This window comes from Chiloscyllium plagiosum, unplaced genomic scaffold (assembly GCF_037043375.1).
Source record: "Chiloscyllium plagiosum isolate Xiang-an unplaced genomic scaffold, Cpla_swu_hap1 HiC_scaffold_37, whole genome shotgun sequence".
NCBI classification, from domain to species: Eukaryota; Metazoa; Chordata; class Chondrichthyes; order Orectolobiformes; family Hemiscylliidae; genus Chiloscyllium; species Chiloscyllium plagiosum.
Window position 1 is genome coordinate 74,398,089 of NW_028270175.1, and position 12,298 is coordinate 74,410,386.

Below are 12,298 nucleotides of genomic sequence, written 5' to 3' on the forward strand. Positions count from 1 at the left end.
GACAGGGAGAGAGAGACAGGGAGAAAGAGGTACAGGGACAGAGAGAGGGACAGGGACAGAGAGAGGGACAGGGAGAGAGAGAGGGACAGGGAGAGAAAGAGGGACAGGGATAGAGAGAGAGGGACAGGGAGAGAGAGAGGGACAGGGAGAGAGAGAGAGGGACAGGGAGAGAGAGGAACAGGGAGAGAGACAGAGGGACAGGGAGAGAGACAGAGGGACAGGGACAGATAGAGAGAGACAGGGAGAGAGAGAGGGACAGGGAGAGAGACAGAGGGACAGAGAGAGAGAGGGAGAGAGGGACAGGGAGTGAGCGATAGAGAGAGACAGAGAGAGAGACAGGGAGAAAGATAGGGACAGGGAGAGAGAGAGAGGGACAGTGAGAGACAGAGGGACGGAGAGAGAGGGACAGTGAGAGAGAGAGCGACAGGGAGAGACAGAGGGACAGGGAGAGAGAGAGACCGGGAGAGAGAGACAGACAGGGAGAGAGAGAGAGACAGGGAGAGAGAGAGGGACAGGGAGAGAGACAGAGCGACACGGAGAGAAAGGGACACGGAGAGAGAGGGGCAGGGAGAGAGAGAGAGGGACAGGGAGAGAGAGAGAGAGACAAGGAGAGAGAGAGAGACAGGGAGAGAGAGAGAGACAGGGAGAGAGAGTGACAGGGAGAGAGAGAGGGACAGGGAGAGAGAGAGGGACAGGGAGAGAGAGAGAGAGAGAGGGAGAGAGAGAGAGACAGGGAGAGAGAGTGACAGGGAGAGAGAGAGGGACAGGGAGCAAGATCTGGACAGGGAGAGAGAGAGAGAGGGACAGGACTTGAGAGAGGGACAGGGAGAGAGACAGAGGGAAAGGGAGAGAGTGAGAGAGAGGGACAGGGAGAGAGAGGGACAGAGAGAGAGACACACACACAGAGAGAGAGAGAGGGACAGGGAGAGAGACAGAGGGACAGGGAGAGAGAGGGAGACGGAGAGAGAGGGACACAGAGAAAGAGGAACACATAGAGAGAGGGATAGGGAGAGTGAGAGAGGGACAGGGAGAGAGAGAGAGGGAGAGACAGGGAGAGAGAGACAGAGGGACAGGGAGAGAGAGGGACAGGGAGAGAGAGGGGGACTGGGAGAGAGAGAGGGACATGGAGAGAGAGAGAGAGGGACAGGGAGAGAGAGAGAGAGGGAGAGAGAGGGACAGGGAGAGAGAGAGACAGAGAGAGAGAGAGAGACAGGGAGAGAGAGAGGGACAGGGAGAGAGACAGAGGGACACGGAGAGAGAGGGAGACGGAGAGAGAGGGACACAGAGAAAGAGGTACACACAGAGAGAGGGATAGAGAGATGAGAGAGGGACAGGGAGAGACAGAGAGACTGCGAGAGAGAGAGAGAGGGAGAGAGAGAGAGGGACGGGGAGAGAGGGAGACAGGGAGAGACAGAGAGACAGGGAGAGAGAGACAGGGAGAGAGAGGGACAGGGAGAGAGACAGAGGGCCCCGTGAGAGAGGGACACGGAGAGAGAGGGACAGGGAGAGAGAGAGGGACAGGGAGAGAGAGAGGGACAGGGAAAGAGAGAGGGACAGGGAGAGAGAGGGGCACTGAGAGAGAATGACAGGGAGAGAGAGAGAGACAGGGAGAGAGAGAGAGAGAGGGAGAGAGAGAAACAGGGAGAGAGAGAGAGGGACAGGGACAGAGAGATGGACAGGGACAGAGAGAGGGACAGGGAGAGAGAGAGAGGTACAGGGAGAGAGACAAAGGGATAGTGAGAGAGAGGGACAGGGAGAGAGAGAGGGATAGGGAGAGAGAGAGAGGGACAGGGAGAGAGAGGAACAGGGAGAGAGACAGAGGGACAGGGAGAGAGACAGAGGGACAGGGACAGATAGAGAGAGACAGGGAGAGAGAGAGAGGGACAGGGAGAGAGACAGAGGGACAGAGACAGAGAGGGAGAGAGGGACAGGGAGAGAGCGAGAGAGAGAGACAGAGAGAGAGAGACAGGGAGATAGATAGGGACAGGAAGAGAGAGAGAGGGACAGTGAGAGACAGAGGGACGGAGAGAGAGGGACAGTGAGAGAGAGAGCGACAGGGAGAGACAGAGGGACAGGGAGAGAGAGAGACCGGGAGAGAGAGACAGACAGGGAGAGAGAGAGAGACAGGGAGAGAGAGAGGGACAGGGAGAGAGACAGAGCGACACGGAGAGAAAGGGACACGGAGAGAGAGGGGCAGGGAGAGAGAGAGAGGGACAGGGAGAGAGAGAGAGAGAGAGAGAGACAAGGAGAGAGAGAAAGACAGGGAGAGAAAGAGAGACAGGGAGAGAGAGAGGGACAGGGAGAGACAGAGAGACAGGGAGAGAGAGAGAGACAGGGAGAGAGAGAGACAGGGAGAGAGAGAGGGACAGGGAGCAAGATCTGGACAGGGAGAGAGAGAGAGAGGGACAGGGGTTGAGAGAGGGACAGGGAGAGAGACAGAGGGACAGGGAGAGAGTGAGAGAGAGGGACAGGGAGAGAGAGGGACAGAGAGAGAGAGACACACACAGAGAGAGAGAGAGGAACAGGGAGAGAGACAGAGGGACAGGAAGAGAGAGGGAGACGGAGAGAGAGGGACACGGAGAAAGAGGAACACAGAGAGAGAGGGATAGGGAGAGTGAGAGAGGGACAGGGAGAGAGAGAGGGAGAGACAGGGGGAGAGAGACAGAGGGACAGGGAGAGAGAGGGACAGGGAGAGAGAGAGGGACTGGGAGAGAGAGAGGGACATGGAGAGAGAGAGAGGGACAGGGAGAGAGAGAGAGAGGGAGAGAGAGAGGGACAGGGAGAGAGAGACAGGGAGAGAGAGAGAGACAGGGAGAGAGAGCGGGACAGGGAGAGAGACAGAGGGACACGGAGAGAGAGGGACACTGAGAGAGAGGGACAGGGAGAGAGAGAGAGGGACAGGGAGAGAGAGAGGTATAGGGAAAGGGAGAGGGACAGGGAGAGAGAGGGACAGGGAGAGAGAGAGAGACAGGGAGAGAGAGAGACAGGGAGAGAGAGAGCGACAGTGAGAGAGCGACAGGGAGAGAGAGAGGGAAAGGGACAGAGAGAGGGACCGGGTCAGAGAGAGGGACAGGGAGAGAGAGAGGGGTACAGGGAGAGAGACAAAGGGACAGTGAGAGAGAGGAACAGGGAGAGAGAGAGGGACAGGGAGAGACAGAGGGACAGGGATAGAGAGAGAGGGACTGGGAGAGAGAGAGGGACAGGGAGAGAGAGAGAGGAACAGGGAGAGAGACAGAGGGACAGGGAGAGAGACAGAGGGACAGGGACAGAGAGAGAGAGACAGGGAGAGAGAGAGGGACAGGGAGAGAGAGAAACAGAGGGACGTGGAGAGAGAGACAGCGGGACAGGGAGATAGAGAGAGAGGGACAGGGAGAGAGAGAGAGCGACAGGGAGAGAGACAGAGGGACAGGGAGAGAGACAGAGGGACAGGGAGACAGTGAGAGAGAGGGACAGGGAGAGAGAGGGACAGAGAGAGAGGGAGACAGGGAGAGACAGAGAGAGGGAGAGAGAGACAGGGAGAGAGAGAGGGACAGGGAGAGAGACAGAGGGACACGGAGAGAGACAGATGGAGACGGAGAGAGAGGGAGACGGAGAGAGAGGGACACAGAGAAAGAGGTACACAGAGAGAGAGGGATAGAGAGATGAGAGAGGGACAGGGAGAGAGAGAGAGACTGCGAGAGAGAGAGAGAGGGAGAGAGAGAGAGGGACAGGGAGAGAGGGAGACAGGGAGAGACAGAGAGACAGGGAGAGAGAGACAGGGAGAGAGAGAGGGACAGGGAGAGAGACAGAGGGACACGGAGAGAGAGTGACACGGAGAGAGAGGGACAGGGAGCGAGAGCGAGGGAAAGGGAGAGAGAGAGGGACAGGGAAAGAGAGAGGGACAGGGAGAGAGAGGGGCACGGAGAGAGAATGACAGGGAGAGAGAGAGACAGACAGGGAGAGAGAGAGAGAGACAGGGAGAGAGAGAGGGACAGGGAGAGAGACAGAGGGACACGGAGAGAAAGGGACACGGAGAGAGAGGGGCAGGGAGAGAGAGAGAGGGACAGGGAGAGAGAGAGAGAGAGAGAGGGACAAGGAGAGAGAGAAAGACAGGGAGAGAGAGAGAGACAGGGAGAGAGAGAGGGACAGGGAGAGAGAGAGAGACAGGGAGAGAGAGAGAGAGACAGGGAGAGAGAGAGACAGGGAGAGAGAGAGGGACAGGGAGCAAGATCTGGACAGGGAGAGAGAGAGAGAGGGACAGGGAGAGAGACAGAGGGACAGGGAGAGAGTGAGAGAGGGAGAGAGAGAGGGACAGGGAGAGAGAGCGACAGGGAGAGAGAGAGGGACTGGGAGAGAGAGAGGGACATGGAGAGAGAGAGAGGGACAGGGAGAGAGAGAGAGGGAGAGAGAGAGGGACAGGGAGAGAGAGCGACAGGGAGAGACAGAGGGACAGGGAGAGAGAGAGACCAGGAGAGAGAGACAGACAGGGGGAGAGAGAGAGAGACAGGGAGCGAGAGAGGGACAGGGAGAGAGACAGAGCGACACGGAGAGAAAGGGACACGGAGAGAGAGGGACAGGGAGAGAGAGAGAGGGACAGGGAGAGAGAGAGGGACAGGGAAAGAGAGAGGGACAGGGAAAGAGAGGGGCACGGAGACAGAGGGACAGGGAGAGAGAGAGACACTGGGAGAGAGAGAGACAGGGAGAGAGACAGGGAGAGAGAGACAGGGAGAGAGACAGAGGGACAGAGAGAGAGAGGGCGAGAGGGACAGGGAGAAAGATAGGGACAGGGAGAGAGAGAGAGGGACAGTGAGAGACAGAGGGACGGAGAGAGAGGGAAGTGAGAGAGAGAGCGACAGGGAGAGACAGAGGGACAGGGAGAGAGACAGAGCGACACGGAGAGAAAGGGACACGGAGAGAGAGGGGCAGGGAGAGAGAGAGAGGGACAGGGAGAGTGAGAGGGACAGGGAAAGAGAGAGGGACAGGGAGAGAGAGGGGCACGGAGAGAGAGGGACAGGGAGAGAGAGAGAGGGACAGGGAGAGAGGGGGACAGGGAAAGAGAGAGGGACAGGGAGAGAGAGGGGCACGGAGAGAGAGGGACAGAGGGAGAGAGAGAGACAGGGAGAGAGAGAGACAGGGAGAGAGACATGGAGAGAGAGACAGGGAGAAAGAGGTACAGAGACAGAGAGAGGGACAGGGACAGAGAGAGGGACAGGGAGAGAGAGAGGGACAGGGAGAGACAGAGGGACAGGGATAGAGAGAGAGGGTCAGGGAGAGAGAGGGACAGGGAGAGAGAGAGGGACAGGGAGAGAGAGGAACAGGGAGAGAGAGAGACAGGGAGAGAGAGAGAGAGAGAGACAGGGAGAGAGAGAGAGGGACAGGGAGAGAGACAGAGGGACACGGAGAGAGAGGGACACTGAGAGAGAGGGACAGGGAGAGAGAGAGAGGGACAGGGAGAGAGAGAGGGACAGGGAAAGGGAGAGGGACAGGGAGAGACAGGGACAGGGAGAGAGAGACAGGGAGAGAGAGAGACAGGGAGAGAGAGAGAGACAGGGAGAGAGCGACAGGGAGAGAGAGAGGGAAAGGGACAGAGAGAGGGACAGGGACAGAGAGAGGGACAGGGAGAGAGAGAGAGGTACAGGGAGAGAGACAAAGGGACAGTGAAGAGAGAGGGACAGGGAGAGAGAGAGGGACAGGGAGAGACAGAGGGACAGGGATATAGAGAGAGGGACAGGGAGAGAGAGAGGGACAGGGAGAGAGAGAGGAACAGGGAGAGAGACAGAGGGACAGGGAGAGAGAGACAGAGGGACAGGGACAGAGAGAGAGACAGGGAGAGAGAGGGACAGGAAGAGAGAGAAAGAGAGGGACGTGGAGAGAGAGACAGCGGGACAGGGAGATAGAGAGAGAGGGACAGGGAGAGAGAGAGAGCGACAGGGAGAGAGACAGAGGGACAGGGAGAGAGACAGAGGGACAGGGAGAGAGTGAGAGAGAGGGACAGGGAGAGAGAGGGACAGAGAGAGAGGGAGACAGGGAGAGACAGAGAGACAGGGAGAGAGAGACAGGGAGAGAGAGAGGGACAGTGAGAGAGACAGAGGGACACGGAGAGAGACAGATGGAGACGGAGAGAGAGGGAGACGGAGAGAGAGGGACACAGAGAAAGAGGTACACAGAGAGACAGGGATAGAGAGATGAGAGAGGGACAGGGAGAGAGAGAGAGACTGCGAGAGAGAGAGAGAGAGGGAGAGAGAGAGAGGGACAGGGAGAGAGGGAGACAGGGAGAGACAGAGAGACAGGGAGAGAGAGACAGGGAGAGAGAGAGGGACAGGGAGAGAGACAGAGGTACACGGAGAGAGAGTGACACGGAGAGAGACGGACAGGGAGAGAGAGAGAGGGACAGGGAGAGAGAGAGGGACAGGGAAAGAGAGAGGGACAGGGAGAGAGAGGGGCACGGAGAGAGAATGACAGGGAGAGAGAGAGAGAGAGACAGAGAGAGAGAGAGAGACAGGCAGAGAGAGAAACAGGGAGAGAGAGAGAGAGGGACAGGGACAGAGAGAGGGACAGGGACAGAGAGAGGGACAGGGAGAGAGAGAGAGGTACAGGGAGAGAGACAAAGGGACAGTGAGAGAGAGGGACAGGGAGAGAGAGAGGGACAGGGAGAGACAGAGGGACATGGATAGAGAGAGAGGGACAGGGAGAGAGAGAGACAGGGTGAGAGAGAGAGAGGAACAGGGAGAGAGACAGAGGGACAGGGAGAGAGACAGAGGGACAGGGACAGGGAGAGAGAGAGGGAGAGAGAGGGGGACAGGGAGAGAGAGAGAGAGAGACACAAGGAGAGAGAGAAAGACAGGGAGAGAGAGACAGGGAGAGAGAGAGGGACAGGGAGAGAGAGAGAGACAGGGAGAGAGAGAGAGACAGGGAAAGAGAGGGACAGGGAGAGAGAGAGGGACAGGGAGCAAGATCTGGACAGGGAGAGAGAGAGAGGGACAGTAAGAGACAGAGGGACGGAGAGAGAGGGACAGTGAGAGAGAGAGAGCGACAGGGAGAGACAGAGGGACAGGGAGAGAGAGAGACCGGGAGAGAGAGACAGACAGGGGGAGAGAGAGAGAGAGAGACATGGAGCGAGAGAGGGACAGGGAGAGAGACAGAGCGACACGGAGAGAAAGGGACACGGAGAGAGAGGGGCAGGGAGAGAGAGAGAGGGACAGGGAGAGAGAGAGGGACAGGGAAAGAGAGAGGGACAGGGAGAGAGAGGGGCACGGAGAGAGAGGGACAGGGAGAGAGAGAGACACAGGGAGAGAGAGAGACAGGGAGAGAGACAGGGAGAGAGAGACAGGGAGAAAGAGGTACAGGGACAGAGAGAGGGACAGGGACAGAGAGAGGGACAGGGAGAGAGAGAGGGACAGGGAGAGAAAGAGGGACAGGGATCGAGAGAGAGGGACAGGGAGAGAGAGAGGGACAGGGAGAGAGAGAGAGGGACAGGGAGAGAGAGGAACAGGGAGAGAGACAGAGGGACAGGGAGAGAGTCAGAGGGACAGGGACAGATAGAGAGAGACAGGGAGAGAGAGAGAGGGACAGGGAGAGAGACAGAGGGACAGAGAGACCGAGGGCGAGAGGGACAGGGAGAAAGATAGGGACAGGGAGAGAGAGAGAGGGACAGTGAGAGACAGAGGGACGGAGAGAGAGGGACAGTGAGAGAGAGAGCGACAGGGAGAGACAGAGGGACAGGGAGAGAGACAGAGCGACACGGAGAGAAAGGGACACGGAGAGAGAGGGGCAGGGTGAGAGAGAGAGGGACAGGGAGAGAGAGGGGCACGGAGAGAGGGACAGGGAGAGAGAGAGAGGGACAGCGAGAGAGGGGGACAGGGAAAGAGAGAGGGACAGGGAGAGAGAGGGGCACGGAGAGAGAGGGACAGGGAGAGAGAGAGAGACAGGGAGAGAGAGAGACAGGGAGAGAGACAGGGAGAGAGAGACAGGGAGAAAGAGGTACAGAGACAGAGAGAGGGACAGGGACAGAGAGAGGGACAGGGAGAGAGAGAGGGACAGGGAGAGACAGAGGGACAGGGATAGAGAGAGAGGTACAGGGAGAGAGAGAGGGACAGGGAGAGAGAGAGAGGGACAGGGAGAGAGAGGAACAGGGAGAGAGAGAGGGACAGGGAGAGAGAGAGAGACAGGGAGAGAGAGAGAGACAGGGAGAGAGAGGGACAGGGAGAGAGAGAGGGACAGGGAGCAAGATCTGGACAGGGAGAGAGAGAGAGAGGGACAGTAAGAGACAGAGGGACGGAGAGAGAGGGACAGTGAGAGAGAGAGAGCGACAGGGAGAGACAGAGGGACAGGGAGAGAGAGAGACCGGGAGAGAGAGACAGACAGGGGGAGAGAGAGAGAGAGACAGGGAGCGAGAGAGGGACAGGGAGAGAGACAGAGCGACACGGAGAGAAAGGGACACGGAGAGAGAGGGGCAGGGAGAGAGAGAGAGGGACAGGGAGAGAGAGAGGGACAGGGAAAGAGAGAGGGACAGGGAGAGAGAGGGGCACGGAGAGAGAGGGACAGGGAGAGAGAGAGACACAGGGAGAGAGAGAGACAGGGAGAGAGACAGGGAGAGAGAGACAGGGAGAAAGAGGTACAGGGACAGAGAGAGGGACAGGGACAGAGAGAGGGACAGGGAGAGAGAGAGGGACAGGGAGAGAAAGAGGGACAGGGATCGAGAGAGAGGGACAGGGAGAGAGAGAGGGACAGGGAGAGAGAGAGAGGGACAGGGAGAGAGAGGAACAGGGAGAGAAACAGAGGGACTGGGAGAGAGTCAGAGGGTCAGGGACAGATAGAGAGAGACAGGGAGAGAGAGAGGGACAGGGAGAGAGACAGAGGGACAGAGAGAGAGAGGGCGAGAGGGACAGGGAGAAAGATAGGGACAGGGAGAGAGAGAGAGGGACCGTGAGAGACAGAGGGACGGAGAGAGAGGGACAGTGAGAGAGAGAGCGACAGGGAGAGACAGAGGGACAGGGAGAGAGACAGAGCGACACGGAGAGAAAGGGACACGGAGAGAGAGGGGCAGGGAGAGAGAGAGAGGGACAGGGAGAGAGAGGGGCACGGAGAGAGGGGGACAGGGAGAGAGAGAGAGGGACAGGGAGAGAGGGGGACAGGGAAAGAGAGAGGGACAGGGAGAGAGAGGGGCACGGAGAGAGAGGGACAGGGACAGAGAGAGGGACAGGGACAGAGAGAGGGACAGGGAGAGAGAGGGACAGGGAGAGAGAGGGCAGGGAGAGAGAGAGGGACAGGGATAGAGACAGAGGGACAGGGAGAGAGACAGAGGGACAGGGAGAGAGAGATTAGAGACAGGGAGAGAGAGAGGGACAGCGAGAGAGACAGAGGGACAGGGAGAGAGAGGGAGAGAGGGACAGGGAGAGAGAGGGACAGGGAGAGAGAGAGAGAGAGAGACAGAGAGAGAGAGGGACCGGGAGAGAGAGAGTGAGACAGGGAGAGAGGGAGAGGGACAAGGAGAGAGAGAGAGGGACAGGGAAAGAGAGAGGGTCAGGGAGAGAGAGAGACAGGGAGAGGGAGAGAAACAGGGAGAGAGAGAGAGAGAGGGTGAGAGGGAGACAGGGAGAGAGAGACGGACAGGGACAGAGAGAGGGACAGGGACAGAGAGAGGGACAGGGCGAGAGAGGGACAGGGAGAGAGAGATGGACAGGGAGAGACAGGGGGACAGGGAGAGAGAGATGGACAGGGAGAGACAGAGGGACAGGGAGAGAGACAGAGGGACAGGGAGAGAGAGAGAGAGACAGGGAGAGAGAGAGGGACAGCGAGAGAGACAGATGGACAGGGAGAGAGAGGGAGAGAGGGACAGGGAGAGAGAGGGACAGGGAGAGAGAGAGAGACAGAGAGAGAGAGGGACAGGGAGAGAGAGAGGGACAGTGAGAGAGAGGGACAGGGAGAGAGAGAGAGGGACAGGTAGAGACAGAGGGACAGGGATAGAGAGAGAGGGACAGTGAGAGAGAGAGTGACAGGGAGAGAGAGGAACAGGGAGAGAGACAGAGGGACAGGGAGAGAGAGGGGCACGGAGAGAGAGGGACAGGGAGAGAGAGAGAGGGACAGGGAGAGAGGGGGACAGGGAAAGAGAGAGGGACAGGGAGAGAGAGGGGCACGGAGAGAGGGGGACAGGGAGTGAGAGAGAGACAGGGAGAGAGAGAGACAGGGAGAGAGACAGGGAGAGAGAGACAGGGAGAAAGAGGTACAGAGACAGAGAGAGGGACAGGGAGAGAGAGAGGGACAGGGAGACACAGAGGGACAGGGATAGAGAGAGAGGGACAGGGAGAGAGAGAGGGACAGGGAGAGAGAGAGAGGGACAGGGAGAGAGAGGAACAGGGAGAGAGACAGAGGGACAGGGAGAGAGACAGAGGGACAGTGACAGATAGAGAGAGACAGGGAGAGAGAGAGGGACAGGGAGAGAGACAGAGGGACAGAGAGAGAGAGGGAGAGAGGGACAGGGAGAGAGCGAGAGAGAGAGACAGAGAGAGAGAGACAGGGAGAAAGATAGGGACAGGGAGAGAGAGAGGGACAGGGAGAGAGAGAGAGACAGGGAGAGAGAGAGCGACAGGGATAGAGAGGGGGTTATGGAGAGAGAGAGGAACAGGGAGAGAGAGAAAGACTGGGAGAAAGAGGGGGACGGGGAGAGAGAGACAGGGAGAGAGAGAGAGAGGGAGAGAGAGACAGGGAGACAGAGAGGGACAGAGAGAGACAGGGAGAGAGAGGGACAGGGAGAGAGAGAGAGGGACAGGGAGAGAGAGGGACAGGGAGAGAGAGAGAGTGACAGGGAGAGAGAGAGCGAGACAGGGAGACAGAGAGAGGGACAAGGAGAGAGAGAGGGACAGGGAAAGAGAGAGGGACAGGGAGAGAGGGGCACGGAGAGAGAGGGTCAGGGAGAGAGAGAGAGACAGGGAGAGAGAGAGAAACAGGGAGAGAGAGAGAGAGAGGGTGAGAGAGAGACAGGGAGACAGAGACGGACAGGGACAGAGAGAGGGACAGGGACAGAGAGAGGGACAGGGAGAGAGAGGGACAGGGTCAGAGAGAGGGACAGGGAGCGAGAGAGGGACAGGGAGAGAGAGGGACAGGGAGAGAGAGATGGACAGGGAGAGACAGAGGGACAGGGAGAGAGAGATGGACAGGGAGAGACAGAGGGACAGGGAGAGAGAGAGAGACAGGGAGAGAGAGAGGGACAGCGAGAGAGACAGAGGCACAGGGAGAGAGAGGGAGAGAGGGACAGGGAGAGAGAGGGACAGGGAGAGAGAGAGAGAGAGAGACAGAGAGAGAGAGGGACAGGGAGAGAGAGAGTGAGACAGGGAGAGAGGGAGAGGGACAAGGAGAGAGAGAGGGACAGGGAAAGAGAGAGGGACAGGGAGAGAGAGGGCACGGAGAGAGAGGGTCAGGGAGAGAGAGAGACAGGGAGAGGGAGAGAAACAGGGAGAGAGAGAGAGAGGGTGAGAGGGAGACAGGGAGAGAGAGACGGACAGAGACAGAGAGAGGGACAGGGACAGAGAGAGGGACAGGGCGAGAGAGGGACAGGGAGAGAGAGATGGACAGGGAGAGACAGAGGGACAGGGAGAGAGAGATGGACAGGGAGAGACAGAGGGACAGGGATAGAGACAGAGGGACAGGGAGAGAGACAGAGGGACAGGGAGAGAGAGAGAGACAGGGAGAGAGAGAGGGACAGCGAGAGAGACAGATGGACAGGGAGGGAGAGGGAGAGAGGGACAGGGAGAGAGAGGGTCAGGGAGAGAGAGAGACAGAGAGAGAGAGGGACAGGGAGAGAGTGAGAGGGACAGTGAGAGAGAGGGACAGGGAGAGAGAGAGTGACAGGGAGAGATAGAGGGACAGGGATAGAGAGAGAGGGACAGGGAGAGAGAGAGTGACAGGGAGAGAGAGAGGAACAGGGAGAGAGACAGAGGGACAGGGAGAGAGACAGAGGGACAGGGACAGAGAGAGAGAGACAGGGAGAGAGAGAGAGGCATAGGGAGATAGAGAGAGAGGGACAGGGAGAGAGAGACAGAGGGACAGGGAGTGAGAGAGAGAGGGACAGGGAGAGAGAGAGCGACAGGGAGAGAGACAGAGGGACCGGGAGAGAATGACAGAGAGGGACAGGGAGAGAGAGGGACAGAGAGAGAGAGAGAGAGAGACACAGAGAGAGAGAGGGACAGGGAGAGACAGAGGGACAGGGAGAGAGACAGATGGAGACGGAGAGAGAGGGAGACGGAGAGAGAGGGACACAGAGAAAGAGGTACACAGAGAGAGAGGGATAGGGAGATGAGAGAGAGACAGGGAGAGAGAGAGA